The following is a 7,157-nucleotide window of genomic DNA, read 5'->3' as shown; positions in this document are numbered from 1 at the left end:
AAAATTATTAAAAAATATTTTAAAAATTATTAAATTAAACTTTAAAAACTATTTTAAAAATTATTAAATTAACTTTAAAAACTATTTTTAAAACTATTAAATTAACTTTAACAATTATTTTTAAATTAACTTTAATTCCTACTCATTGTAGGAAACCAAGTGGATTTTGGACAGTGGTTGCTCCAAACACATGACTGGAGATCACACCAAGTTCACTCAACTCACTTACAAAAGCTTAGGAACAGTTGCCTTTGGAAACAACGACAAACTCAAGGTAATCGAAATAGGTAATATTGAATTAAAAATAGATTTCATAATTGTGAGATCTCGGAAAATTTAATTAATAGGGTTATTTCAGAAATAGCCTTATAGAATTTTTCCGGAATTTTTAGAAATTTTCTGGGAATTTTTCGGAGCTCGTACGATATGTTTTGAGGGGATTAATTCCGGGTACAGATAAGACCTATTTGGGATACCCATTTAAGTGAGGAATTGTTTTAATTATAATTCCTTTTTCTTTTCTCTCCCAAAACGTCGACTACCCGAGCTCTCCTCTTTCCCCGATCTTTTCTTCTCCCCTTCCTCTGTTCTCTCTCGCGGACAGGCGACGGCGACGGGAGCAAGGCTCCAGCTCCGGCGATCCTTCTCCGCCGGCATCGAGGCCTATTGATCTCAGATCCGGCCGACACCCTTCCTCTCTGGGTCGGAGACACGGCGTCGCGTCTCCTCTAGCCGATAGCCGACGCCATTAGATCGAGCCAGATCCACTCGATCGCCGGCGTGGAGGAGGCAGTTAGGGCTCCGGTGGTAAGTAATCGATCCTATTTCTTTCGGTTTCTCCACCCACAAGGAGTATATTGTATTAGCCAGTTCTCCGGGGACTCATCCACCGACGGATTGACTGGACTCGTCCACCTTACGGACACGCCGAGGAGTAGGAGCCCTAATCTCCGAACCTCGTTACATCCTTGTGTTAAGGTTTGGTTTTCTTCTCTTTCGTTTCTTTGTATTTTCCGCTGCGCTAACACGTTTTGTAGAAAGAAACGACGATTTGGGGTCGGCTATTCACACCCCCCCTCTCTAGCCGAGTACGAACGATCCTAACAGTGTTCTCCAGTACTATTCGTCAAGAAGAAGGATGGTACTCTGAGGTTGTGCATCGATTACAGGCAGCTGAATGCAGTGACTATCAGAAATAAGTCCCCTTTTCCACGGATCGAGGATTTATTTGATCAGCTTAGATATACATCAGTGTATTCTAAGATTGATATGCGGTCTGGATATCATCAGCTGAGAGTTAGAGATTCTGATATTCAGAAGACAGCATTTCGCACCAGATACGGACATTACGAGTTTTTGGTAATGCCATTTGGGCTTACCAATGCTCCTGCAGTATTTATGGATCTGATGAACCGTATCTTTTTGGAGTATCTGGATCAGTTTGTGATTGTATTTATCGATGACATATTGATCTATTCACGTTCCGAGGAGGAACATGCGCAGCATCTTCGCATAGTCTTGGAGACTCTTCGACGACATCATCTGTATGCGAAGTTCAGCAAGTGTGCGTTTTGGCTTCCCTCAGTTGGTTTTCTAGGACACGTGGTGTCTAGCCGAGGTATTTCTGTGGATCCTCAGAAGATCGAGGCTATCACTAGCTGGGAGCAGCCGAAGTCAGTCCAGGAGATCCGTAGTTTCTTGGGCTTGGCTGGATATTACCGACGATTCGTTGAGGGTTTCTCCAGCATTGCTATGCCATTGACACGTCTGACTAGGAAAGGCGTGAAGTTCACGTGGTCAGAGGCTTGTGAGACCAACTTCCAGGAGCTGAAGCGGAGATTAGTATCAGCACCAGTCTTGGTTTTACCTTCTGGTGATGCCGGATTTGTACTTTACACAGACGCATCTCTTCAGGGCTTGGGCGCTGTTTTGATGCAGCATGGTAGGGTAGTCTCCTATGCTTCTCGTCAGTTGAAGGAGCATGAGAAGAACTACCCAGTACATGATTTAGAGCTAGCCGCTATTATCTTTGCTTTGAAGATTTGGCGACATCATCTTTATGATATTACTTTTGAGATTCTTACTGATCATAAGAGTCTCAAATATATTTTCACACAGAAGGAACTCAATCTCCGACAGAGGAGATGGATGGAGTTCCTGAAGGATTATGATTGTACTATTAGCTACCATCCGGGTAAAGCTAATGTGGTTGCTGATGCACTTAGCAGGAAGTCCAGAGGGACTTTAGCTTGTCATCGAGTTTTAGTCACGGACTTGATTAAGGGATTCTCCGAGTTGGGCCTTGAGGAGCAGGGACGGACAGAGCAGGGTATTCTGGTTACCATGGTTGCTCAGTCGTCGATCAGGATGAGGATTCGAGAGGCCCAGGCCGGAGATCAGCATTTACAGTTCATTAGCAGCCAGATAGCTTCCGGACAGCAGACCGAGTTTACCCGAGATGATGAGGGTATTGTTTATTTCCGAGGCAGATTGTGTGTGCCTCAGTCTCACCCGGTCATGGAGGAGTTACTTCAGGAGGCTCATCGTTCTAGATTTGCTATCCACCCAGGTGGGACTCGTATGTATCGCGATTTGAGACGTTCTTATTGGTGGAACGGCATGAAGAAAGACATCGCAGATTTTGTAGCTAGATGTCTTGTCTGTCAGCAGGTGAAGGCTGAGCACCAGAGACCTGCTGGTTTACTTCAGAGGATCCCTACTTCAGAGGATCCCTATTTCAGAGTGGAAGTGGGAGCATATTACTATGGATTTTGTGGTAGGACTGCCTAGGACTTGATGAGGCCATGATGCGATTTGGGTAATCGTTGACCGATTAACCAAATCCGCACATTTTATAGCGATCCGGAAGACTGATTCTCTGGATCGATTAGCAGAGTTATGCTGTCGAGAGATTATCAGGTTGCATGGTGTTCCTTTGAGCATCATATCGGATAGAGACCCACAGTTCACGTCCCGGTTTTGGCAGAGTCTGCAGCAGGCCTTGGGCACACAGCTTCGTTTCAGTACGGCATTCCATCCGCAGACAGATGGGCAGTCAGAGCAGACCATTTAGACATTGGAGGACTTGCTGAGGTCTTGTGTCATGGACTTCGGAGGCAGTTGGGAGGACCACCTGCCATTAGTAGAGTTCGCCTACAACAACAGCTATCATTCGGCTATCCAGATGGCACCGTTTGAGGCATTGTATGGTAGGCCTTGTCGGACACCCATCCTCTGGGAAGAGGTTGGGGAGGCCCAGCTGATAGGACCTCAGAGAGCTCAGCAGGATGCAGAGTTAGTTCGCACTATCAGACGGAGGATGTCAGAGGCTCAGGACCGTCAGAAGAGTTATGCTGATCAGAGACGGAGACCCCTGGAGTTCTCCATTGGTGATCATGTATTTCTTAGAGTTTCACCCACGAAAGGGGTGAAGAGATTTGGTCTCCGAGGTAAGCTAGCTCCCCGATATATTGGACTATTCCAGATCTTGGAGAGGATTGGAGCAGTAGCTTACCGTCTGGCGCTACCACCATCTCTAGCTGGCATTCACGATGTATTCCATGTATCTATGCTGAGGAGATACGTATCCGGTCCAACACATGTTCTGTCAGATATATCTGTTCCTATTCAGCCTAATGTTACCTACGATGAGGTTCCGGTGCGGATTCTGGACCATAGAGAGCGTCAGCTGCGAAACAAGACTGTCCGACTGGTTAAAGTCGGATGGCAGCATCATTCTGACGAGGAGGCTACGTGGGAGCTGGAGGATACGATCCGAGCTCGATACCCTCATCTTTTTACTTGAGGTATGTGGGTTAGGGTTCTTTTTAGCATTTATACTGTTTTATATCTCTAGTGTTTGCTGTTGGTTATAGCGAAATTTGGGGACCAAATTTTTATTAGTAGGGGAGGATGTGAGATCTCGGAAAATTTAATTAATAGGGTTATTTCAGAAATAGCCTTATAGAATTTTTCCAGAATTTTTAGAAATTTTCTGGGAATTTTTCGGAGCTCGTACGACATGTTTTGAGGGGATTAATTCCGGGTACAGATAAGACCTATTTGGGATACCCATTTAAGTGAGGAATTGTTTTAATTATAATTCCTTTTTCTTTTCTCTCCCAAAACGTCGACTACCCGAGCTCTCCTCTTTCCCCGATCTTTTCTTCTCCCCTTCCTCTGTTCTCTCTCGCGGACGAACCGAACCCAGTGGACTTCCGGCAATCGTCGACGTCGACTGAGGCCTCGTCGCCGGACCTTCCTCTCTGGGTCGGAGACACGGCGTCGCGTCTCCTCTAGCCGATAGCCGACGCCATTAGATCGAGCCAGATCCACTCGATCGCCGGCGTGGAGGAGGCAGTTAGGGCTCCGGTGGTAAGTAATCGATCCTATTTCTTTCGGTTCTCTCCGACTCACACTGTCGCCAATCCTTTCTTCTTTCCTCTCTTACCTTTGCCCTAGGTCACCGACGCACCTTCTCTTCTTGGCGGCTGAATTAGGTCACGGATCGGAGGGGATTAGTGAGTTGTGCTTGGGCTGTAGGGCAGAGATTACATGTGTTGATGCTTGATCAGTAGTCTTCCTGTTTGATTTCAATCTTGATCCGATCAATTGAGAGTACTGGAATTCAACATGCTGCTGTTCTGTGGAGGTGTTCTTGATTAAAGGAAGCATCGGACTACTGTGGATCAATGGATGAGGGTTGTGAGGTTCTGTGGATCCGAAGTTCTATTGCTGTGGGATTGTTTTGGTTCCAGCAGCATCTCTTTGGCTTCAGATCAAGAGTAGAGCTTGGGAATTAATGTATGTGTAGGGATTTTTATCCATGTTAGTTGTAGATTTTGTGTTGATTGGAATATCGTGATTAGATTTATTTGCTTAGAGTTAATCTAATGGAACGGATTAGGGTTAGGGTAATTAACCTTAGTCAACCGTTGGATTTATAATCTAATTGGTGATTAGGGATTAGGTAACTAACCTAATCGACCATTAGATTTAAATTGGTAAGTTGTGGTTATGCTGATTAGGGTTTTGCCCTAATTTGATTTTAGGGATTTTATTTGGCTATTCTTGGGATTTAGCTAAATAAAATATATATATGTTGTTTGACGCAGGACTTTGATTCGAGACAGGCGTCTCGACGTTGACTTCGGATTTGGGATTGTACCTTCTATTTGAGGCGGGTACCCTCTGACTTATCTTTTGATAATGTCTTATGATATGTGTAGCTTATATATATTTACTAGTGGTAGATAGTAGATTATTTCTTCCCTGGTCTTAGCTAGTTGATACTTATCACATGCTTCATCTGCTAGATGCTTTACTTCAGGATTGGATATTCTATCTCTTGCCATGTGTATATATGTTCATAGAGATGCATATCTATAGTGCTCTACGCTACTGGATTAGTTGCTTTACATGTGTGATACATGCTCTTGGATTCATGATACTTACATCATTGTTATATGTGATGTCTTTGGATTTATGCTGTTTATATCATGGTTATATATATGCGTTTACCTTTTGGGCACACACATATACGGAGGAGGCTATGTTCAGGTATGACATACTGTAGCCGCATGCACCATATTGCATGATTGCATGCTGGGCGATTGACGACTCCATTATTGTTGAGCTCGTCGGCCGGCTACATGGACCCGCACACAACGTGTTCACTGCATGGGTAGTGGCACAGCACTCAGGGTGTGTAGGGTAGATTGCCCGGTAGTGCTCCGCTAGGGCGCTCATGGGTAGCGTGACAGGAGCGTGGTAGCACACCGGGGTCCCTCCCCGTCATTGCGTACCGGGAGATGAGAGCGTTACGCTCCCTCACTATGTTTGAGGCAGGAGGATAGGTGTACTCCGACAGCATCCCGTCCACTCGGTCACTCATCAGGGGTAGTGACGGCAGAGTGCACGGTTGTCACAGCCCTACCCACTCGGTCTCACCATTGCGTGTGAGACGGCTGAGCATGGCAGTAGGGGTGACCAGGACATGTCATTTGCATCATATGCACAGATTGCATTATTTATGATTGCATATGATTGACATGCATACAGGTTATATGCTTTTGCTCTGACTATTTTTATCTGTGTATGTTCACAGTCAGTTGCACAAGCCTCGCAGGTGAGTACAGTTTATTTCAGTTATGCACTTCTTATATTCTTGCAGTAGATTGTATTGCCTGCTTATTGTTGGTTACTGCAGTTTATTTAGTCTTGCATACCTGTTATACTTAGGAGACTGTACTATATAGATTGTATGGTTAGAGAACTGTACTACTGATCCTATGATTTAGGAGACTGTACCTTAGGTTTTTACTGGTGGATATATATTGCTGTACATGTCTATTGGTTTACCAGCTGAGTTCTTTGAACTCACCCCGTTGTTACTATTTTTTTTTCAGGTTGAGGCCGTCAGGAGAGATTCCAGTCGCTAGCCCCTTTGTCGCGAGGATTTTCTTTGTCGGATTTGTTCTGCTTTTGCATCTTAAATACTTGTATTGTGGACATTGAACATTCGGGTTTACTACTATTGTTTTCCGCTGCAGATATTTTCATTACTTCGTGGATTTGGTTTTCTTCGATGTAGTGGAGTAGGATGTGTACATATATTTTCGAGATTTTATATCGTCTTCCCTTATTAAACTGCGTGATCGATTATATGTTGAATTATGTGGAATGTTGATATAAACTGCGTGGCTTGTTCTTTTGTATTGTATTATTCCGGCCGTGTGTGGCCGAGGTATGGAGATATATGTATACTGAGCTTCATATTGTCCGCCGTACAGGGGAGATGCTGCCGAAATTTCCTTCGGACAGGGACTACCTGGGGGCGTGACAATAATTACAAATGTTCTACTTGTCGAGAATTTTAAATACAATCTCCTGAGTATAAGTCAATTGTGTGATACTAGGTATAAAGTTAAATTTCTATCCACAGAGTGTTTAATCAAACATCTAGATAACCCTACTATAAGTCTAAAAGGTTTTAGAAAAGACAACATCTATGCTATCAACTTAACCACCTCTTCAATTAAGTATTATTTAACACAAAAAGAAGAAACTTGGTTATGGCATAGGAGAATGTCTCACACCAACTTTAGAAATATAAGTAAATTAAATGGACTAGTGAGAGGCTTACCGAAATTACCTAA

At 44.0% G+C, this 7,157-nt stretch overlaps 1 long non-coding RNA gene across 1 annotated transcript; it reads left to right on the top strand.

The window, feature by feature from the left end:
• Positions 1-4,254: 4,254 nt before the first annotated feature.
• Positions 4,255-6,424, top strand: LOC122024712. Its single transcript, XR_006123499.1, has 3 exons — positions 4,255-4,374; positions 4,462-4,803; positions 6,408-6,424. It is a non-coding gene; the product is annotated as an uncharacterized LOC122024712 (long non-coding RNA).
• Positions 6,425-7,157: the final 733 nt, after the last annotated feature.

This window comes from Zingiber officinale, chromosome 9B (assembly GCF_018446385.1).
Source record: "Zingiber officinale cultivar Zhangliang chromosome 9B, Zo_v1.1, whole genome shotgun sequence".
NCBI classification, from domain to species: Eukaryota; Viridiplantae; Streptophyta; class Magnoliopsida; order Zingiberales; family Zingiberaceae; genus Zingiber; species Zingiber officinale.
This window is presented reverse-complemented; position numbering and strand designations above follow the sequence as displayed.